The 24,928-nt window shown below is 37.6% G+C and overlaps 1 long non-coding RNA gene across 1 annotated transcript; it reads right to left on the bottom strand.

The window, feature by feature from the left end:
* Window positions 1–665: 665 nt before the first annotated feature.
* Window positions 666–23,918, bottom strand: LOC116504666. Its single transcript, XR_004254837.1, has 3 exons — window positions 23,844–23,918; window positions 23,597–23,674; window positions 666–741 (listed from the first exon to the last, which is right to left on the bottom strand). It is a non-coding gene; the product is annotated as an uncharacterized LOC116504666 (long non-coding RNA).
* Window positions 23,919–24,928: the final 1,010 nt, after the last annotated feature.

The raw sequence follows: 24,928 nt of genomic DNA, 5'->3' as shown, positions 1-24,928 counted from the left end.
GAGGGAAAAAATGATTTTTTAAAAATCTTGTATTTTCTTTTTTTCCCTTTTTTTTAATAAATCCTCTTCAACTTTTATTTAGAAAATGCTGCAATCTGCTTTCCTTAAGAAAACTTTACTTTTCTATTGCTTGCTCTGTCTTTTGGGTTTTGTCTTCTGTATAGCTGTATCAGAAGTCACACTTTCTCTACATTTTCTCTTTTAAAATTCTGCTATTTTTTTCTTTCAGGCAACTTTGATACATTGAATTTCCTTTTTAATATTGTCCTTGTTTCAGCTATCATTGCTACCACCGTTTTCATTCCCATCTTAAATGTATCATAACTAGGTCCAGAAATGTTTGCAAGTTATTTTCAGCTTATGACTGAATATCTTACATTTCTTTCCAATGGTGGGATTTCTTTCTTTCTTTCTTTCTTTCTTTCTTTCTTTCTTTCTTTCTTTCTTTCTTTCTTTCTTTCTTTCTTTTTCTTCCTTCCTTCCTTCCTTCCTTCCTTCCTTTCTTTCCTTCTTTCTTTCTTTCTTTCTTAGAAAGTCAGGAGAAACCACAATGACTCTTCCAGAGCTGTGTGCTTCAGTAATCATATCCATGCTGGTATGCAGAGAATGGAGATCAGATAAATTCCTTTCAAAAGTCTATGCACCTGAGGAAACTTTATTTCTTCACAGAAAGTCTTATATTTCCAGGGCCATAACCAAAGGTGGTGTTCCATGTTTCCATGACTGCTCTCTGTCAAAAACCTGGAAGAAACCATCATCTAATGTCAATTTTAAAGAATTTGCCACAATATACAGGTCCCCAGAGAGTGAGGAAGGAAAAATAACAGGGAAATTTGAGATAGGTTTACACACATGCAATAAGGAAATAAGCAATAGAAACAACACTTTTGCAGCATGCAATTATTGAGAAATTGTATCTTTAATATATAATATTTATCTTTAAAAGGGACCCATTACAGCTTTGCACAAGGTTCAATGTTGCCTCATAAGGTGCTTTAGATGAATTTCAAAAGCACTACATGAAAAGTCACTCAGAATTACTATACTTATTGTTTCCATATCTGTAGAATACTGACCCTTATTCATAATATCAATCTTTTTTGTATGCTGCCTCAAGAAGAACAGAACATGATATATACTAAAATGCTAATTCTCTGGTGGTTACATTAGTGAATCATGAGAAGCAGGAAGTTAATATATTTAATAATCTTAAGTTCAAATGGTTATATGAATCAGCCCTTTTACAACATCGTATACAACATCCCTAAAGAACATGATGGCTAAAGTGTTATATCTATATATGCAGATTACATTGCTCTAGAAGTGCATTAACTTATCATATGCACCTAGCAATTCTAAATTAGAAAGTGGCAAATAAATTAGCAAATTAGAGGAATAGTTAAGTCAACATACATAAATGATGAATCCATAAATCAAAACTGGGATAGGTAGAGTATGCAGATTATGTAATATAGTGAGCTTAACAACAATAACAACAACAACAACAACAACAAAAAGCAGTGTTATTTAACCTAATAAGAAAAGAACCTAATGCTGGGAAAGATTGAGGGCAAAAGAAGAAGAGGAGGACAGAGAATGAGGTGATTGGAGGGAGTCACCGAAGCAGTAGGTGTGTGCTTAAATGGACTCCAGAGGATGGTAGAGGACAGGAAGGCCTGGAGGAACATTGTCTATGGGGTCTCCATGGGTCAGAGACAACTTCGCAACTAACAACAACAACAATTTAACCCAGTTCTCATAGCTATTTTTCTTACAAGTATTTCCCATATTAACTCTGGCATCAACAAGTTCTGGTTCCTGTGACCTGCCTATTGATCTCAGGTTCACCGCAAAATGCTCAACATTTCATGAGAATTGTCACATATTCATTTATCCCTTATTATCCCATGCACAAAATTTCCAGACAACTCCTGCAAGTATTTGAAAAGATCTACCCATGGTTTGCATGGGCAAGGGTTGCAATGCCACTCTAGTTCTTAAGGTAAATGGGGAAAGAGGATATCATCTTGTCCTTTGCCCATGATAGCAAAATATCTTGGTATAGTTCTGGTGCTGTTTCCCTGGATGTCCCAAGCTCAGTACGCATGAAACAAAAATAAATTATATATTAAATAAAATAAACACTCTTGCAGTTATGAAGACAATGTCACTGCAGTGCAAAAAGGAACTTCTGGACCAGGGAACGGGCCTCGAAAATAGGCAGATTGTGAGTAACAGGCAGGCTGATTAACTCTGAGATGCAAAGCAGCATCAAAGGGTGATTATTTATCTGGGGATAACATGCCAGATGTTTGAAATGAAAGCCAAATGTTCATTCTAGGTATGCACTAGCACATCAATGGAGGAGAGGGAGAGGCACATGCTCAGGAATACCAATGGGGAGTGCAAATAGCTAATGACTTGGAAAGCTCTTGCTGTCTGAAAACATATTACGCTGACTAGGAAGCCACAGCTGCCTTTCCCTTGCAGAGAGGAGTGGGATAATGCCAGGCAAGCTTCTCAGGATGAGAGTGAACCTGACTGAAACACAATAGATTGTTTATCTTAAAAGCCTATCTACAAACAATAGGTGCCCCCACATTCACAAATGATAAAGGCACCTTTTAGAGAGAACAGTTTGTATGCCTTTTCCCTGCTAATCTGCCTATAATGGACTGGTTTTATGCCTCTTCAAATAAATAACCAAGCTATTGATATTAATTAAATGATGTGGGAAGGAGGAGTATTTTTCCTTGTCCAATTCCTACATACTGCCTGGACACGTCCCTGCAATTTTTTTGGCAAGATTTTTGGAAATGGTTTACTACTCCCTCCTTCCTAGGCTGAGAAAAAGTGACCAGCCTAGGTTCTCCCAACTGGCTTTATTTCAGACTAGAACTCACTGCCTCTCAGTTTATAGCCTGGTGCCTTAACTATTACACCAAACTGGCTCTCCAGTTTGAGTAACTTGTATTAATTTTGATAGAAGACAATCATATTAAAATTTCATTAATTTAAAGGGGCCTCCTTCTGGGAATATTCAAAGAGGAATCTAATGTTGCTTGTCCAGCCTTTGCAATCAAATTCCTTCTTCCTGACTTCCACTTTTCAACATTACCCATCTTCAGCTTCAGCCGTGGAAAGTTGGAGCAGTGGGGACGGGTGGTGGGGTGCTCCAAGGTGTTAATTACCTCCTCCTCCTTCCATAAGCAGAAGTTATTTCCGCTAGTGCAAACGTATTATTAGAATCTGTTCTACTTCTGTTTGGTGGGGAAGGATGCCTTCCAGTCAGCATTGGCTCCTGGGGACTGCCTGGGCAAGTCTCTACAGTTTCCTTGGCAAGATTTCAGAAGTGACTTGTCCTTGCCTTCTTCCTGGAGCTGAAAGTGACTAGCCTAAGGTCACCCATATTCTTTTGTGCCTAAAATGGGATTCGAATTCAGAGTCTCCAGGTTTTAGCCAAGTGCCTTCATCACCTCACCAAATTCACTCTCAATTCTGGCTCTAATCCATGTAAATAAATCTTGCCTATAAAAAGGCCTATCTCAGATATGGCTTTTACATCATAGTATGATAGCTGATAAAACTTTAAACCATTAAGTTTTAATTTTGTTTGATGGAAAGATGTTGAAAGAAAAAATCTCAAAACACTATAATCTTGTTCCATGGCTAATTATTTTCTCAGTATTTCAAAAATGGCAGAAAAAGTCATCTTATCCAAGAAGCGTGGGCATTTCTATGCCAGTACATTTCTCAATCTCAATCATATATTTTGATGAGCGATTACCTTTATGACCAGTGAGAACATAAGTCACTGCTCTCTCTAAATGACCAACAGTAAAATATATCCCAGAGTTATAAACCTTTCCTCACCCCAACTCAGACAAAATGGGAATCAGGTATTTTAACTTACTTTTTTCCTCCATGCCCCACCTGCCACCCCCGCCCCCCACTCCCACCATGCTTGTTTGTCTGGCTGCAGAAAAAGAAAAAAAGGAAAAAAATGGATGGGTGCTGCGAGGGGGAACTGCTATGCTGTCAATCCTCCATTCCTTTTTTGCCTTGAAAAGATCATTTGTCAGAATGAAGCAGAAGGTATGAAGTCAGGTGATGAAGAATTCCCATTTGTGGGAAAATATCCCATCTACCAACTACCGGAATGCAAACCTTCACTGTTTCAACTGAGAGGACCGCATTTAGCAAAATTACATAAATGCTGCAGCTGAGTGATGAATAAACTGCCAGATACAGACAGTTACATGAATAAGCACAGATTCAGAGCCAATCCTGGAGCAGTGGGTACAAAGGCCCTGTGAAGTGCTTTGAGGTGAATCATGCTATCCACAGTTGAAATTTAATTTACGTCATGTGGTTACTGCTGGGATGAAGGTATTTTTTTCAGTTTAGTAGAAAACTTCCCACATGGGAAAGATCTCTGAGGCTGAATTCTAATGATGGGTGTGTGCCAAAGAAAAATGAGCATGCCATACCTACCTATAGAAACAGAAACCAGTCATTTGGAAGAAACACATGCAACCTATAGGAATGTCTACTATGTCCTTTGCAGCAGCAACTGTGGCAGCTAACTAACGTATGCAAAAAAGCTGCAGAATTAAATCCAGGAGAACTTAATTAAAATAGCTGATTGTGATCTTCATAGCACAACCTACTACTACTACTACTATTACTACTACTACTACTCATGACAGAAACAACATATCCAAACCAATACATGATTTCTGCTAAAGCTAAAATAGGAATTTAAACTTACTATGAACTGCAGAAACATACTGAATGTTATGATGATTGACTGTCAGTAGGGGAAGAGAAACTCTGAAGTTTTATTGTAACCGACTGGGACACTATGAATGTATAGTAATTCCAGATGGTTGAAGAATAATAGAGAACAAATTTCAGAAGGCCAGAGAGCTGCTCCCATAAGGACAAAAAGGGAGAAGCTGGAACACTTTTAAAAAGTACAAACTGCATTCTACCCCTATGGAGATCAAAGACCAAACAAGTCAAAGGGTAAGGATGTGCCTGGACTGAATTCAAAAGAATTGGCTGGCTAGATTAGATACTTGCCTTACTGGTTCACCTTGCTAAGCTAAAAACACGCAGCTGCTATGAGAAGGATATTACTAATCAATTTCACAGAGTTGTTTGAGCGCTCCAAAAACTCTGACTGTTTTGCTTTAAAGGGCTAGTGCTGCCTGCAAAACACTCTCAGTGATTTCTGCATTATGCAACTTGACACCAGTTCCGTCTGTAAACACTTGAGTTTATTCCATTGCCCCAAGCAATCTATCAATAGCACTAGCACCAAAGTCATAAAATACCTAAACAGAGCAGAAAAGCCAGTGTAAAACATGTGGCATGAAAAATGCCACTTCCTCCATCATTAACTGAGTTAAAAAAAAAAAAAAACACCAATTGCTCGCAAAGCGAAGTAGAATTTCACCCATTGATCCAATGAGATCCACCAGGATCATATGAGGAGGAGAAAAGTACATACGGGCATACTATATAGACAACTGCACACAGATAGAACAAGATAAACTTAAGGTAAACTGCTCCAAACTCAATTGCAGAAAATACAACTTCAGCAACAGAATGGTCAATGCCTGGAATGCATTACCTGACTCTGTTGTTACCTCCTCAAACCCCCAAAACGTTAACCTTAGATTGTCTACTATGGACCTCACCCCAAGAGGGGGCGTGTACAAGCACACCAACGTGCCTACCGTCCCTGTCCTAATGTTCCTTTTTATTCTTATCCATTTCATGTATTCAAAATCATGTTTATACTTATATATGTTATCTAATACCTGCTTGACGAAATAAATAGATAAATAAATTAATAAATAAAACTGTAGAATGCAGACTTAGGCTTACTGTTCTCATAAATTCAAGATCTTGTTATTCAGCTCTGCTATTCATAGTTTTATACTAGAATGGAAGGCTCATGAATTACAAGGACCATTGTAATGCAATGAGCTTGGGAATGAAAATGGTTATTTCCAGAATTTTGCCAGAATAAAAACAAACATTTGCGGAGTCTCAAATAAGCTATTAACATCCTTTTAGCTTTGTTAGAAGTCAGTTTGGTATAGTGGCTAGAAACTGGGAGGCCTTGAGTTCTAGTCCTGCCTTAGTCACAAAGCCCACTGGGTGACCTTGGTCTAGTCACTTTCTCTCAACCCTAGGAAAAAGACAATGACAATCTTCTTTTTAAAAAAAGTTGCCCAGAAAATTGCAGGGATTTGTCCAAGTGATCTCTGACAATCAGACATGACTACATGACTGAATGGAAGGAAGAAAAAACTTCTTTAGAGAGGATAAAAGACAATACAATCTTCCCAGCTTAACCAATTCACTGGTAAAGGAGGACTAGAAACATATATCAGGTTTTTAGGATTATTTAACTTAACACCTTGGCCATCTCAATAAACCAGATTATTCCAAATTTATGAGAATGTTGCTTCCTTGACTGGGATGGCCACTGTAACCTCCAATTTAAAACTGACTCTTCCACTGTTTTTATTCTATTTAACATCATTCAAATATATTCACAAAAGGTAGAAAAAGAATCTTACAGTCTGTAAGACAACTGCAGATATGAAAACACCCACATGCTCTCAGAGGTCACAAGATTAAATTTAAAGAAAAACATTGAAAATTATAGCTTCATTATCTCAGGAAAAGAATCTACAACAAAATAGTATAATTGCCATCATTAAGAATACTCTGAATATAACATCAAGAGTTATGACATCTAAATCAGCACTTTTTTTTTTTAATTTTTACCTTTGACTTTGTAATCTGAGTTAAAGGTTACTGTGGATGATTTGTTCATTTTTTAAAATAATAATTGGCCTTCCAAATTGAAGTCATTTGTTTACCTTCCTAAATAAAAAATAATGAACTCTATTAAATATATGAAGACAAATCTTTAAACTGTGATGATATAACATTGGCAGTGATTCTCATACAGAATCTACAGAAGACACTTCATAGAGTTGTTTATCCTATGCAATCTGGTTTCATACAAGGGCAACTAGCCTCAGGCAGTATTAGAGTATGACTGATATATTAGATATACATTCAAAAAAATCAGCAGTAGAAGTTTTGTTGAAAATGGAAGCATCTTTGATATGCTGCAGTTCAATTCTGTGGAACAATTTGGTCAAATATGGATTTCTTCTTTTTCTTTCCTTTTTTTAATTGGATCAAAATGTGGTATTCTAATCCTTCAACCAGAGTGATCAGAAATGAAGTTTTCATCATTTATCAAAATATGTTCTGGAATTTCTCTTTATCTCCTATCTTATTTCATTTAGCACTGAAAAAAATGACCTAGTTTCAGTGAATCAAAGGGCAGCATGGGAATAGATGTGGCTGGAATTAAACAAACACTGCTATTATATGGCATGATTTATTATGTTAGATTGACAATTAGGAATCCTCTATTGCAAGTTTATAAAACTGACATAGTACAGAAGCTTGGTACAAATTTTCGATTAATTGGAGTAAATCTCATATACTCCCTATTGGTTTTAAAATGTCTATAGAAATCTGTAAAAATGGGTGTTTATTTTCTTTCCAATATCTTAAAATAATTGTTCCACCTGTGTTTCTTTATATGTGTAAACATTTCAAATATTAGATTAATAGTTATATAAAAGATGGTTAAAAATCCCCAGGACTTAATGAGAAAAGACACATGTTGCAAAAATGAATATTACTTCAAAACAGATATATGTACTTAGTGTGATTTCTACATGAATACTTTTAAATTATTTTAAGCAGATTGATAAGTTATTAATAATGTTTTTATGGGAAGACAAACCACAAATTCCTTTTTATCTATCTAAGAATAATGGGTACTCTAACTTTCCTAAGTTTCAAGTTTATCACTGGTGGAGGGATCTGCAATTGGGGGAGGAAAAAATGATAGGTGCAACTGAGATTAGAAGTTGCCATCTTTTCTTCGGTGCACACACAACTGGTATCAAAAACATATTTTAACTTGTTTATCTTTCAGAATTTAGGCTACCAAGATCAAATAAAGGGACGTTTTTAGGGTTTGAGTTCCATTAATCCCTTTGACAAATGGCAAGTACTAAATTTCTCTCTCAGTCAAAATTCTAACTCCAGCATTAAAGATTTCAATTTATGGTTGGAAAAAGAGGGACATAAGCCTAATGTTCATTTTTATTTACATGTTAAACTTCCATTTGGAGTTAATCCGGGTTTGAAATTGCCCTCAATTATTTAAAACCCAGAAGTGAATTGAGATAAGATCAATTAATTGTTAATTTTTAAAAAATGTAACTCATCTGAATTACTACAAAAGAATGGAATTACAGCCAGTTAGACATATTTTGATTTCACAGATTTTAATCTGACACGCAAATTGGAGAAAACTGCAATTTGGGTGGTAATGCATGATGGAGCTCAGTCTGTAGGGAAGGCTGTGTACAAGCATACAACACATCCCCCTTCACCTATTGAAAGGCATTCCAGCATTTTGCAGAAGGTTTACAGGTAAACATCAATGTGAAACTGATGGGAAGGAGCAAGGAGAATAATTTTGAACTGCCTTCAGCTTTGAACCTTATTGTCTACTGATTATTTCAATGTGCCTATTGACACAGAACTGAACCATATTTGCACACTAATCAAAAGAGACAATGAAACTTCATCTGGGAGTTTTGGGAGTTATAATTTTATATATGCTAGTCGTTCTTGACTGTGGGGACGGGGCCCATCTCCATTTCAAAGCCGAAGAGCCAGCGTTGTCCGAAGACATCTCCGTGATCATGTGGCCGCCATGACCAAACGCCGAAGGTGCACACAACACTGTTACCTTCCCACCAAAGGTAATTCCTATTTTCCTACTTGCATTTTCACATGCTTTCAAACTGCTAGGTCGGCAGAAGCTGGGACAAGTAATGGGAGCTCACTCTGTTACACGGCGCTAGGGATTCAAACCGCCGAACTGCCGACCTTTCTGATTGACAAGCTCAACCTCTAAGCCACTGAGCCACCATGTCCCTTTTTTTTACAAAATTCCTTTACAAGCATTTAATATCCCATTATCTAGTCCAGCACTGCCAGTTTCCACAGTCCAGATCTTCCTTTTCTATTTATTCACAAGTTATTCCAATTCTGCTTATCTTATTAAGCAACTCTAATTAAAAGTTTCTTCCTTGTCAGTTTAACTTCATTTTATTATTCCATAATGAGAGAGTTTTGGGTACTGCTGATAACTAACTCATGGGCAATAAATTATGCTTCAATCAAAGAAATTTATAAAATCATTTTGGGGATATTTCTTTTTTTATTGATTGATATTGATATCATTGATATCTCTGATATATCACTAATCAGAGAACTTTAATTATGTATGTTAACATTCTGATTACATACCATCACTTTGGTGTCAACTCATAGATAGATTTTCTCCAGGAAAAACTGTCCCCCTAAACTGTTCCCTTAAATCTCCCAATAGTGTACCCATTATGACTGTAAGCAAATCTATCAACCTTGTTGCTAGTCTTTGAATAATGTAACCCAAATAAGATAATTTCAGCCTGTTGATTTATGTCTTGAGTGAGAACTCTGAATCATTTTATTCTATGATCTGTTTATTTGTTTTCTTAGCTATGTTTGATATTACCAGAAGTCTTCTCCAACTCCAAAATTCAACAGTGTTTATATGCATTCTATCCCTCTTCAAGTTCCAGCTTCCATAAAATATCAACTTCCATAAAATATCACAGGGGAAATATTGCCTGTGTGATTCTGATCTTTGTAAATATAGACAAGGCATCTGAATGTCTTTTCCAAAGCCTTTATTCTCATTCTATCAAGTATTCACCTGTGGCATTTTTCCTGATTACTGGCTCCTTTACCGCAGAAGCAATCAATTCCTTCGGTATCTTCATTGTCAGTTCTAAGGCTGGTTAATGTACAGGTTATCATTAGTTATATTTTATTGTAGTCTCATTTTCCACTGTGCTCCTTAACTTCCAGTTCTAGAGTTTGCACATCATTTGCATTTTCAGTTATGAGAGTAGGGTCCTCAGCGTAGCACAGGTTACTGATGTTCCTTCTTCCAATCCAACCTTCTTCAATATAGATTCAGCATATAAGTTATATAATTAAGAAAATAATATATAGCTTTGTCTTGCTCCTTTACTGATCTGGAGCCAGTTGTATTGCCAGGTTCTGTCTGTTGCTTACTGCCCTATAGTTTTAGTATAGTTTTCTCATGAGGACAATGAGATGCTCTGGGATTCTTATTTTCCTAAGGACATTCCACAACTTGACATCGTCAACACAATCAAAAACCTTTCCAAAAAGATATATGTGTTGTTTTTAGTTTGTTTAGCCTTTCCAGCATGCATCAGCAATAATGTCTTTTATTCCCTCGTTTTTTCTTTCTTTCTGAAATCAGCTTGAATCTCTGACATCACTGGCTTGGCAGGAACTGATAATTCTCCTGCTTCGTTTCTGTTTCCTAAGCAATAAAACTATGTGTTTTTTCTTTCATGTTTCTAACTTCAACATTCCACTCTCCAGTCACAAACAGCACATATTGTTTGCATATTCTGTGAGTTTCAGATTGAGTTTGATCATAAAATCCATCAACTTCCTCTTCTTCTGCATCAGCAGAGCATCAACTTGTATAATTGTCACATTCAAAAGTCTAATTAATATTATTCAGTCATTGACTCCGTTGTAGCCAAGTCTGTAGCCAAGTTTGCTGTAACCTTCCTGACTATGAAAACCAAGCATTTCTTCTTTTTTTGGTGACTTGAATAGTAAACAGTCTGCTCTTGATTGAAAATATCTAATTCCAACCCATTTCAAATTGGTGATGTCTAAAGCTTTAAAGTTTCCTGGCTAGGACTTAATACAATCATGAAAATGAATATACTTTCGGAAGTAAACTTTCTATACCAAATGGCACCAATTTCAAAAGAAAACTTGCAGGATTGATGAAGAATAATCAAGACCATCCAATCAATATGGAGCAGAGGAAAAATAAGAAAAAGATTTTAAAACATACAAGATCGAAAGAAAAGAGGTGGGCTAGCTTTTCCCAATGTAACATTGTACTATAGACAAACAATGTTATTATGGATAACAGAAGGGATAAGAACAGTAGGACATCAATAATAGAAGGTTCACATCAAGATAATGCACTACATAGGTATCTCTCACAGAAAGAAATAAAAGAAGAAAACAATTTCAATTATTGTTTCAAATAACACAAAGCCTGTTAAAAATCTGTAACATTTTAAGAGAAAGAGTAGCTCTGGCAATTTTACCATTAGCCTTACTATTAAATGCTTTTTATTTTAAAGATCATTACCACAAAAAATGTAATATCAAATGCCAATAAGATATAGGCAGATTCAGAAAACAAATTTAAACACAACAACTGCACAATGAGTGAAGGTAGCATAGTTAATGTGTTTACTGAAAAATAAAAAGTGATCTCAAAAAATAAAGAGGGGTGTTGAGAAAGATAACATAAATGGAAATACTTGCACAAAACCAAGCTCATTTCTTAAAACATATTTGCAAACCGATGGCTGAAATATAACTCAGAGACAGAACAAATTAAAAACTTTATGATAAAATCAATGTAAAATTTGAGAGACTTACGGTGGACCAGTGGGAGGAGTTATGGGGTGGGGAATCAATAAAAATTAAAGCAAAGCTACATTTTCAGAGGCAAAAGTTATAAAAGGCTCTCCAGATGGTAACATTACCCAGATTACTATTGTTCAAAAGTCTGAGCATGAATACCTTGCCTGAACTAACATGTAAATTTCTCTCCCTTTCTCCCTCCCTCCACTCTCTCCCTCTCCCCCCTCTTCCCTATTCCCCCCCTCTCTCCTTCTCCCTCTCTCCCGCTCTCCCCTATTCCCTCCCTCTCTTCTCCCCCCCTCATTTCCCTATTCCTAAATTGTTCTGACCTCAGGGGAAATCCCTGAGTTACACTTTTAATATGTTATATTGCAGGCACTTGTCTAGGCAGTGTTTGAGAATCAGACACAATTGAATGGAAGAAAAAAATATAGGTAAAAGTGCAAGTCTCCTTGTAATCGATAGAACATTCTACTTGGTAATATTTGAGAATTCACTTCCTCATGCAGTTGTAAAGAATTATACAGATAGTCCTTATTTAGTACCCACAACTGGAACTAGCAACTCGGTTGTTAAGCAAAGCAGTTCCTACGTAAAACTGCAACTGTGCCTCTGATCTCATTTCAGCTTTCCTTTGCTTTACAGAACTGTGAAAGTTGTAAATGCAAGGATTGGTCACAAAGTTACCTTTTCATCACCATCGGAACACTGAATGGTCATTAAATGAGGCAGTCCCAAAATGAGAACTATCTATATACAGCCTTGGATAAGTTACAGTGTCTGTATTCAAGTAATATGCCAACATTAACAGTAGTTTATTCTATTATCCAAATTTGCTGGGATTCCATGAAAACCTAAGATTATAATGATATGGCTGGTGTTATTTACAACTTCAGGATAAAATGTGATTGGTTAACATGTGATTCATTTTGGTGTGTGTGGGGGGAAAAGCCTTAATATAATTTATTTTATAAAATTGCTGTAGAATCAAAATGCAGTAACCGAATTTATATTACTCTAAGCTGCTTGAAATAATAATGGAAATAATCAGAGATACATCTAACTCCTTAGAGGCCATCCTCACTTTATTTCATGCCAATGAAAGACTACGAAGTTTATAGAGATCTTTCATTATTTTTACTGTCCAATATTAAACTTTCTTCCTGATTTTATCTGCATCCTAAATCTTTTTTATTCCTCTGAAATATGAAACTATAAATATTTATTTTATAAAAGAACTTTGTTCAGCTATTGTCTTCCCTTTTCTAGCAATAATTTTAAATCTGCCAGTCTTACTCAAAGCATAAAAAGTGGGGGGGGGATTTATTCTCTTTTCATTGGAATTTTTCTTTGAGTGCTGGAGTATAGGTAGACAATAGACTTAGAAGTCACAGAACCATCGTTTTATTTGATCCTAGGGATTCAATAACAACAAAGCCTTTTCTAATAAGTTGGATAGCCAGAAAAGGACTCATACACTCCTCGCCAAAGAAATGTAAATACAATGATCCAAGTGTTTGCTGGAAAAGTATTTCCAGATACAGTTTGATGATTATGAGCCTGGGTGGTGCAGTGGTTAGAGTGCAGTACTGCAGGCTTCTTCTGCTGATCACTGGCTGCCAGCAGTTTGGCAGATCGAATCTCACTAGGCTCAAGGTTGACTCATCCTTCCATCCTTCCGAGGTGGGTAAAATGAGGACCCAGATTGTTGGGGGCAAAAGGCTGGCTCTCTAAATGGCTTAGAGAGGGCTGTAAAGCACTATGAAGCAGTATATAAGTCTAAGTGCTATTTCTATTATGAAAATTTTTCATACTGCAGATGGGGTAAATGTCCCGCAGAACATCTGTTTCACAGTAGTTAATATTTGATAAAGTTTGTACTTTTAGTTAAACTTGGCCAATATTACATTAGGATCATAGTGCATTGCCATGGAGAGATTACTCCCGTCTGACCTTTGCTCTGACACTTAGGTTTATGATAACCTTGTTTTTCCTGTAGCAATCAATGTTTATCCTTCTTCATGTTTTAACCCACTCCACTCCTAGAGCTGTTAGCAAAGTAAGGGCCTAGCTGACATACATTAAAAACACACCATCACTTAAAATAGAATAATTGTGCAAAAAAGGATGGCCTATTAACAACAAAATGTATTCAAATGTCTCTAATATTTATTAAATTAACCTAACCAAAGCTACTCCAGAAACAAAAACCTAGGACTGAACCAGAGGTTACATGTGTCATTTATTTTAAACCTATAAAATAAAGAAAAATCGGTTTTTAGAGCAGATAGTTCATTAAAGCAAAGGTCCCCAACCCCTATTCTGTGGAGCATGCCAGAAACCGGCACACGCAAACAAGCAAAGCCGCATCAACGGGATCAGAGGTGGGTTCCTACCAGTTCGCACCTATTCGGTAGAACCGGTTCATCAAATCTACCGAACCGGTTAGAAGAGGTTCCACCAGTGGACCCGGAAAGCAGGCCACACCTACAGAAGAGGTTCCCAAAATTTTTTGAAACCCACCACTGGTCCTTGGATATGATTATTCTACACTATCATGCTCATATTTATAAAACTCAGTGCCTCTGTGAAAGGTAAGGATGACTACTGCGTTTGTGGTGCAATCAGAACATTGCGTGTGTGGAAGTTTTTTTAACGCAAACCAAAGATGCCTTTTAAAAAACAAGTTTGCATCATATTCTTATGCATGCCAGTGCTGTGTGTGAGGTAATTTAAGGTGGTTCTGACAAGTGTCATCGACATCTTTATATCCGGTCACATGGGCAGCAAGCCACTCCTATCTGGTCACATGGGCAGCAAGCCACTCCCACAAATGAGGCCACACCCATAGAGTAGGTTCGAACAATTTTTGAAACCCACCACTGAACGGGATGCAGGCAGCACATGAAACCATGCCCCCTCCAGTCTGTGGTAAAACCTCTCTCCACAGAACCAGTCCCTGGTGCCCAAAAGGTTGGGGGCCGTTGGTTTACAGCAAAATCCTCTGGTAAATGCCAGCCCGTGGTTAACTAAACCATTCTTTCCTGAATGGTCTAGAACAGGGGTGGGGAACCATGGCCCTTTTATGACTTGTGGACTTCAACTCCCAGAATTCCTGAGCTTTTAAAAAGAGATTGGACAACATTTATCTGAAATGATATAGAGTTTCCAGCTTGAGCAGGGGGTTGGACTAGAAGACCTCCAAGGTTCCTTCCAACTCTGTTATTCTGTTATCTCTTGCTGGGTGAACACCACTTGTTGCCTTAATTTTGAGACTTTTCGGCTGAAACATATATCTTAATATCTCCAAAGCAATGAAATAATTCAATCAAATGTTATCTTCCACATTTGAGATAACCATCAGTCAATTTCCCTTGTGCTCAGCAGTTCAGTTCCAATAAATGGATGGCAAAGTCAAAGAGCTGCTATTAATTGAAGGTCTTCAAATTCAGCCTTCCTTTTCTGCCCTCATTATGTCTTCTCAGAACATGTAACGGGAGCTTCTGAGTAGTTAGAGGGGTTTTTTTAACGTCTTGCCTCACACAGTGGAGAGGAAAAACAGATTGAAGATTTACTGTAACCAATTTGTGAGAGTTTGGGGGAATTAAGTCAATCTTAACCATTCTGATTTATATGCTACGGTTGGAATTGTATTTCTTGATAACACTTTGGCACCTGCTTATCCCATTAAATTTGATATTTCAATTTGTACAGCCTGGGGCTGTAGACAGGATTGTTCTTGAAACTTCGGGATCTATTACATATGTACTCAACCCAAAGAGCAGCCTAGAGATAGATCATGTGGTGGGTGGGGGGAGATGAGAGTAATAATTTCCCCCATGTATAAAAAAGACTGTCAAAAAAGTATAAAGTGGGTGGGGGGGGATTCTTTCTTAACTGTATGACATCACAGAATTTGCAAATATATTTTCCATTTCATTTTTGGTTAAGATGCAGAACAGTGTTTGGATTCAGTTAGGACATGGAAATGGACTTGATCTCTTTATCCAATTTCAGAGATAACTCTTCAAATAGACTGAAGCCGTGCTGATTGTGCTGGACCATCTGATCCCATAGAATTCCGGGCAATGATATCTCTCTCCTGTTTGGTTTATTTCGTGTCTGACCACCTGATGAGTTACTGGTATCAGTAACAAATTAACAGGATTGTGAATCCAATCAAAATAAAGTAAATTACTTCCCACCACATTTAATTGCTCTCTTAATTCCTAAAAGAAGTTAAGCTTCCTTTTTTCAGGTACGTATCTTAAAAATTCTGAAATCTGTTTCCCATGCATTGCAGAAAAAACAATCCATTCAGATATGGAACAGAAGGAAAACGGTGAGGGGTGAGGGAATGTTATCCATGTCATGCTGAATTCTTGATTTGAAGGAAAATTCAAGTTGAATGTAGTTACATGCATATCTTGGTGTTTTTTTTTAAATGAGATATTACAGTAAAATCAAAGCATATATAAGTAGGATTCCACTGCAGGGCAACATAATGGAAAAAGGAGTTCAAGATAAATAGAGGGACTAAAAAGTAGACAGAAGCCACAACTGCAAACAATTCCAATGAGGGAATAAAATGGAAGATAGAAGCCAGAGTAGTTCAATAATAAGCTTAGAGAAGATCTGGAGGGTTGTTGTTGTTTTTTTTAAAAAAAGAATACATATATATGGAGAAAAGAGGAAAGGTACAGACACATAGCCCAAAGCTGTGGAGATACTGTTACAAAAGTGAAGCTCAAAATGAAGTGAGGCTAGCAAAGGATAGTAAGAACAAAATGTTCTGATATCTCAAAATTCAAGGAATAGAAAGAAAGTATTTAATGTTATACTGATGTCATAAAATAGTAGTAATAGCCTTCCCCACCTCTCACAAAAAAGGCAGAATCCCTTAATTCTTTTAGCTGAGTGTTCTCCAAGTATGTTTTTTTACCAAGTAGTTGTGAAGAGCAAGATGAAAGGATATGATTGAACCCTGAAACTGACATATCACGGATATTCTATTTGTTTTAAACAAGTTAAAAACTCAAAGACACAGTGGAAAGATGTGATTCTGGTACTTGAAGCAGAGGCAAGTAAAATGGGCTTAAAAATTAGTGAAGAGAAGACCAAGCTGATGCAAGACAGCAATGTTCAAGCCAACACCTGATAACATTACTAGGTCAGGCCTTAAAATTTGTAGAACAATTCAACGACCTTGGTGGCATAGTGAATAGAGATAGGGGAACAGAAGCAGATGTGAAATGCTGAATAGGCAAAGCAACTGCTCTCTTCTAGCAAATGTGCTCAGTATGGACCTTATCTGCCATTAACTCAACAGCCAAGTTCAGATTATTTAATGCCATTGTCATGCCGACTGCCATCTAAGCCAGTGAGATCTGCAAATCTACAACAAGAATTATTCATAGAATCAATGTCTTCCAACAATGTTGCCTCAGAAGGATTCTTCATATCTCATATGTGGACCATTAATGGGGAAATACTTTACGTGTCACTAATGCAGAAGCAATTCCCGAAGATTCCCTGAGTTAGTGACAGAATGAAGAATGTGTTTTGCTGGACACATGCTCCACATGAGCGAGCAATGTCCAACAAAGACCACAATCAATTGGATACCACCAAATGGTTGAATTAAAAAAGGAAGGCCAAAAAAAACACCACCTGGCACCAAACATTACAGGAAGACCGGAAAAACATCCATCTTAAATGGTAGTATGTGGAGGCTCTAGCTGCAAATCGAGAATTGTGGAGTATGTTTGTAGCTCTATGTGCTTAAGCACAGAATGTGAAAAAACAACAACAATAACAATTCCAAGGCCAAATGAATTGCATCCAAAGTTACTGAAGAAATGAGGTTTTGTTGTGGCTCAGCCTTTAGAGATTATTTTTGAGAAGTCCTGCAATATGGTTGAAATGACAGATAACCGGAGGAGGACAAGTATTCTCCTTATCTTGGAAAAGGGGAGTGGAGGATGAGGAGGGGAAGCTCCCGGGAACTACAAACCAGCTTAGAGTTCTGTAGTAGCTCATAAAGAAATCAGTCAGTACACACTTGAAAACAATGTGGCAATTACCAGATGTCAATCTGGATTTGCCAAGAACAAGTCTAGCCAAACTAACTTCCTTAATACGTTGTGGCAGTACCATAGACATAATACATCTTGATTTCAGCAAATCATTTGACAAAGCGCTCTCAACGTTCTGATTAGTGAACAAATTGTGTATGAGCTGGATGACATGACAATTAGGGGGAATACAAAGACAACTCCAAAATGTTACTCACTCATCAGTGGTTCCTCATCAAACAGGAGAAAAGTGTTGAATGGGATGCCACAGGGCTCAGTTCTGGGCCCTGCATCCTTCCATATTTTTTAGAAATGACTTGGACAAAGATGTAGGGAAGGCTTATGAAATATAGGTTAGAGAAATAGGCTGAAAGCATGAGGTGTAACAAAGATGAATACATTTTTGTGTAGGAGACAGAAATGCAACACACAGATGTAGGATGGGGGACAGTACTTGTGAAAATAATTTTGGAACAATCATTACAACAATAATAATAATAACAACAAAGTGAATGTAAGTACTGTGATATATTTATAGAAAAGACAAATGCAATTTTAGACTGTGTCTATTTGGAGGCACAGATTCTAAATTCTGTGAAGTAACAGTTCCACCTTGAGTAACTGTACCCAGTTCTGGGTATTGTGTTTGAGAAGGATTTAGATAAACTGCAGCAGGTTTGCCTAACGGCAAAGTAGATGAATAAGAAGCTAGAAACTCAGTTCAGTGAAGAGATGGAAGGATTTCAGTTCAGTGAAGAGACAGAAGCGTCTGCGAATGTTTAGCTTTTATAAAAGAGAAGACTGAGGGATGGTATGACAGATTTTTCAAATTCCTGAAAAAATGTTACACAGTAGAAGGTCAAGACCTGCTCACTATTCTAGAATAGATGTCACAGAATAATGGATTTATTTTTTACAGGAAGTCAGATTCTAACTGAATCTTAGGAAAAAGTCCAACTTGCAAGATCAGTTTCACAGTGAAACCAATTACTCAGAGTAATGGCGAGCTTCTCTTTGTGGGATATGTTCAAATGCAGGCTAGACAACCATCTGACTAGAAGGTTTTAATCTGGATTTCTGTATTGAGAGCATTAGACCTGATGACCCAAAACTGTGAGTTGCAGCTGCTTTTGTTTTACAAAAATGCCTCTCGGGATTCAGAAGCATTGCTGCAAAACACAACTTAGGCTCAAAGTCATCCCTCCATCCCTCTCTGAAGCTAAAATAAAATAAAAGGCAGGCAGAACAGATAGTTTGGAGCCACCAAATATCTGCAGGCATATGGATGCCATGTTTGGGATCTAAAGTCTAGGTTTTGTGTGGCAATTTGGTTTGTGTTTTTATCATTTAATAAATATTATCACCATTTGGATCACATATCTGCCTGATGCAGCATTTCTTCTGCAATTGTCCAGCTACAGCTATTGTCTTTGGTCCTAAAAAGTTTCCCAACATCTATCATGTCTTTGCCCTAATCACTATTACATCATCTGATTCCTGGACTTCTCAGTGCTAGCATCTTATAAGCAAAACTTAGACAGATATTCCTGAAGACCTAGCAGAAAAACTAGTCTCTCTTTCTATCATTGAGGAGTTCCTGAAGTCCATACTACTGGGCCTTCCTCTGCAACTAAAAACTGACCGCTTTGAAGATCTAATCAAGATATTTTTGGCTGTCTTTGTATAACATACTTGCTCATAATTAACATGACAATAGCCTTAATTTATCCATTTACTGGATACATACAACACACTGAACATAACTAATTACACAAGTAGGTTTGTCCAGTGTCCTAGTTTCAAATGTGTTTGACTACTTTATGGTTCAGCGTATTATGCCATGGAAAGCTTCACATGCGAATCATACAACTGTTGCCGGGCAAATTTGGAAGAGCAGCTCTAATGATTCTGGGTAGTATCCAAACTTAAGGGCACTGGGATCATAAGGCCCAAAACTAAGGCTGGCTATCAGGAGGTTGCTTATTGCTTGTCATCTTGATTATTTCAACAGCTTGGGCTGATGTACCCTGGGTTTACTAGTTAAAATGTTGACATCTGATCAAGTTATCTTAATCCAGTTTTACGAAAATAACTCTATATTCTGCCCCCGTAATATTTTTTCCCCCCTACATACAGAAAATCCCAGAAGACATCCAGAAGAAAGCATAAAATATATGTCTTACATACACTGGAGCTGAGTAGAGCTATGAACCATGTCTACAACTTGATTCTGTGTAGCTGTGTTTAGCTGGAAAAGAAGTTGGGAGAAGGTTGATTCATGGCAAAACACACTAATTTCAGGGACAGGAGAAGTCAAGAAAGGCAGATCCTGATCAGAAATGCAGACCAGAGAAGAAGGAGCCAAGAGGGCAGGATGTACAGATTCTGCCTCCACTTTCCAAATGACAGAGACACATCTGCTTTCCATAAAGCTGGAGAGTGATTAACACTTGCTTTTCAAAGTGTGAAGTGCAATGAAAGGAATGCAGTACACTGCTGGGGCCTTTGCCATTCATTCCCACCCACGTACACTTCAATTTAGAGCAGAAATATTGTCATTATTTGGGGGGCAGGGTGGAATAGCTGGCTTCAAGATCTGGATGCAGACTTTGTACTCTCTGGCCTTTAGCTCTTGCGCAATTTTTTTGTTTGTTTCAGAGTTAGCCCACATTGCTGCAGCTTTTGAGATTTATCTTGAGTCTATTATTTTATCTTCCTCCTCCTCCTCCTCCCTCCTCCTCCTCCCAAAAATCAATGCATGTTGACTTGTACTCTACACAAGTATTTCTGATCAGCTAAGAATAAAAGGGATGCGGTAGCTCAGGGGCTAAGACACTGAGCTTGTCAATCAGAAAGGTCGACTCTTGGTGGTTCGAATCCCTAGCACCGCGTAATGGAGTGAGCTCCCATTACTTGCCCCAGCAGTTCGAAAGCATGTAAAAATGCAAGTAGAAAAATAGGAACCACCTTTAGTGGGAAGATAACAGCGTTCCTTTAGCATTGAGTCATGCCGGCCACATGACCATGGAGACGTCTTCAGACAGCACTGGCTTTTCAGCTTTGAAACAGAAATGAGCACTGCCCCCTAGAGTTGGGAACGACTAGCACATATGTGTGAGGGAAACCTTTACCTTTAAGTTTTAAGAATCAAAACTGGAAATACGTATTATTCTTTGCTGAACAGTGAATTAATTTAAATGTATTCTATAAGGCATTTTGTATCTTAGATCTGATTCATGAAACACTTTGACAAAAAAGTCCCTTTCACACTGCATTGTTTCAAACACCAAAATCTCAGGAACAGTTTGAAGCAGATCCAGGGTCATTCTTACTGTCACCAATCTCCAAATCCTGAGGCAAAAGAGATACCTGAAAAATGTCAAATTCTGGAAGTGGATAATTTATTGTTTCTGGTGATTTCTGGAATGCATTCTAAGTATCCTAAGAAAGATTAAGTCTGTATAGTCTAGGGGGAAATGTTAACACATGGAGTCCTTGGTGCTTTCTGCGCTTGGTTGTTTGTTTGCAGACGTAATATTATAATGTAACATTGTAGAGTTCTCCATAGAGTTTCAATTCCAGACTGGAACATTATGCACATCTCTCATTGCTAGATTACATTGTACCTGAAGTGCATCTTAGAATACTACATCTATATCCTGATTGTTGAAGAAGAAGTAATAATGTGTTGCAGTGGTGGGTTTCAAATTTTTTTAGAACCTCTTCTGTAGGTGTGGCCTGCTTTGTGGGAGTGGCTTGCTGTTCATGTGACTGGGTGGGAGTGGCTTGTCAGCCATATGACTGGGTGGGCATGGCCAACTTGTAAAATGTGGTGAAACTCACTTAACAACGCTCTTGCTTAGCAATCAAAATGTTGGCTCAGAAACTCTGGCATTTGAAGCACGCAAGTCTTAAAGCTGTCAAGTTACAAGATCTTTGCACCCCCTAACCTTTTAGAAAAAAAAACCCCAGGGGTGTTCAAACTTGACAACTTTAAGACTTGTGGACTTCAACTCCCAGAATTCCTCCTCTCGCTCTTCATCTTGATGATGTGTGGATGGGCGGGGGGAAGGAGCTGGAACTGGTTGTAACGGCACTGTAGATTTGTGGAACCTCTTCTATAGAAGAGGTTAGAACTGGTAGGAACCCACCCCTTGATGTGTTGGCTTGGAATGTAGTCTCTAGCTTATATTGAATAGAGTGTGCATGTATGGGATAAAACTAGTATTTGTGTTTGGGTCATATTAGCCAAAATGTGCCATAATGTGCCAAAGCTAACCAATGGTGCCCTGTTGAATGACTAAGGCTGGTAGCCTCATCTACACTTCTTCTACATCACTGAAAAGTGTTGTGAAAATTTTTTTATCAAACAAAGCCACAATGGATGCACATCAGCTCATGATTATGACATATGGAAGATTGTGACTTTGAGTGTAGGGGGAGAAAGCTGAAGAACACGAATCAATAAATAAATCAAAGGAAGAAAAATGGATACTCTGTACGGTTGTATAATTTATAGAAAGGGGAAAGATGTATTAGATGTGTCTCAGAAAGTACAAACTGGTGTCATGAAGGCTATTGCTGAAATAAAAAAAACTAGGAAATCATAGTTTGGTAGAGTTGCATATTAAACTCCAGTAAATGACGATCATTTAAGAATAAGGAATAGAGTTTTCCAGAAAATTGTGAAACATTTTGAATTAATATGATCTAGGAGAAAAAATGTGTTAAGTAACATGAATAAATGGGTTGAAAATGAGATGAGAGGCCACAGAAAAAAGGGATTGGGACATTTGGAGGCCCAAGAATAATTGTAACTGGTTAATATTTACTTAAAATCAGGTCTGTTTGTTTTTAAGTTCTGCAGCTACATATCAAAAGAGCCAATGCAGTTTGGGGCTGCATAAATAGAGGTATAGTGTCAGGATCACAGAAACAGATAGGATAATGGACTCTAGGTTGATCACCTTAACAAAACAAAAAAAAACCTGAAGAATTGGAAGGAGTATAGAGAAGAGTGTCAATAGCAATAGAATAGCACTTATATACTGCTTAAGTCATTTACTGAGTCAGCATATTTAAGAAAAAAGCTGTGAAAACCAATTGGAATTGTGAAAAGAATTAGATTCAGATTAACAGAACTGGAAGGTACCCTTGTAGTTCATCTAGTCCAACCCCCCATCCAAGCAGGAGACCCTGCACCATTTCTGACAGATGGCAGTCCAGTCTCTTCTTGAAAGTTTCCAGTGATGAAGCTCCCACAACTTCTGAAGGCAACTTCTGTTCCATTGGTTGATTTCTCTCACTGTCAGAAAATTTCTCTTTATTTCCAAGTTGAATCTCTCCTTGTTCAGTTTCCATTCATTATTCTTTGCCTGGCCTTCAGGTGCTTTGGAAAATAGCTTGACCCCACCTCTCTGTGACAGCTCCTCAAATATTGGAACACTGCTATCATGCCTCCCCTGGTTCTTCTCTTCAATAGACTAGCCATGCCCAGTTCCTGCAACCATTCATCATGTGTTTTAGCCTCCAGACCCCTAATTATTTTGGTTGCTCTTCTCTGCACTCTTTCTAGAGTTTCAACATCTTTTTTGTGTAGTGTGTTGACCAAAACTGGATGTAGTATTCTAGGTGTGGTCTTACTAAGGCTTTATAGAGTGGTATTAGTACCTCGCTTGATGATTACATTATAAAGTGCCAAAAAGGCATAGAGAAGCACTAATGGGGGATATTTATAAGAATGCTTCATATTTATAAGATGAAGTAAAAAGGACTGAGGGTGAGGAAAAAAATTGTGTATAAGAAAGTGCTGCAAAAAAAGAAACGAGCACAAGAGAACAATATTGTATAATATTTACCTGGAGAAAAAATAGTGCAGTGCAGTCAAAGACATCAGATAATCTTCATTCCGTCTTTTTCAAAGGAGTCGGAAAACTCTGGGAACAAGAACAAGAGTGGAATAAAGTAAAATGCCAATTTAACAAATTTAAACCCCTTTTTAATTAGCTGATTAATTTGACCAGGAGTACCTCTAACCAACTAGCACATTTTTGCATTAGGAAATCAATATATTTATTTGTGGACAATTCAAGAGGGCAAACATACCTAATGTTCCAACTTTTATTTTCCCCTCCACAACAAGTTCAGCTGAGAGAAAGTGATTGGCCCAAAGTCACCCAGCTGCCTTTATGCCTAAGAGGGGGGGGATTAAAACTCATGATTTCCTGGTTTCTAGCCTGGTGTCTTTAACTACAACACCAAACTGGCATTATCACCAACTGGTGATCCTTACTGTGGCATGTATAACTCTGTTCAAGTTGCCACCATTTTTATAACGTCTCAATTAAAACTACAGTCAATACTTGCTTTTTAAAATATATATATAATTGGGAAACTGTAAAGAAATCATACTGCAAGTTTTTCTTTCCCAATCTGGCAACCTAAAACAATATTGCTAACTGGCAAGAGTTCCACTAATGGCAAGCATCCCGGCCATTGCTTTCTCCGAAATGCTACATCTGAGACCAAGGGCAAATTTTAAAAATTAAGCCAGAGGTTCCAGGAAGGCAACTAGAAAAGCAAACAAAACATTGGTCAAAAACAGAGAAAATTAACAAGAACCAAATGGCAAATAGAAGGTGAGGAAACGGAAGCAGTGGCAGATTTTATTTCCTTGAGCTGAAGATGATGGTGATTATCATGGAGTTGATGGAGACTACAAAGGTAAAGGAATCCCTGCAGATTTTCCTCCACTAATTGTAGTTGATTATAGGGGGAGGAGCTTATAATTATATTTTTTTATGATTACAGTCTTAGACCAGAGACCAGAAGAAATAAAAACACTCAGCATATATAAAATTAAAATAGTATAAAATAATAAATGACAACTAAAATCTATAATAAAATCCAGTCTGTCAATTATACATGGTCTGACTCAGTGGTGGGGTTCTAGATCCTGTTCCAACTGGTACGGTTGGAATGGGCCCGGTGGCATCCACATGGACGCACACAGCGCACGTGCACACACATGCATCATGCACATGCGTCTTAGCACTTTCGCGAGCCTCCGCAATGCTCCAGCTGCTGTACACGCCATGCACGTCCGCGGAAGTGCCAAAGACTTAAAAGACTGGTAAGAAGCTCGGGCAGGAGGGTGGGCCCTCCGGAACACCGTACTGGAACAGTATCTG

The sequence above is a fragment of the Thamnophis elegans genome, chromosome 2 (genome assembly GCF_009769535.1).
Source record: "Thamnophis elegans isolate rThaEle1 chromosome 2, rThaEle1.pri, whole genome shotgun sequence".
Taxonomy (NCBI): domain Eukaryota; kingdom Metazoa; phylum Chordata; class Lepidosauria; order Squamata; family Colubridae; genus Thamnophis; species Thamnophis elegans.
The sequence above is the reverse complement of the archived record's forward strand: the minus strand, read 5'-3'. Positions and strand labels throughout refer to the sequence as shown.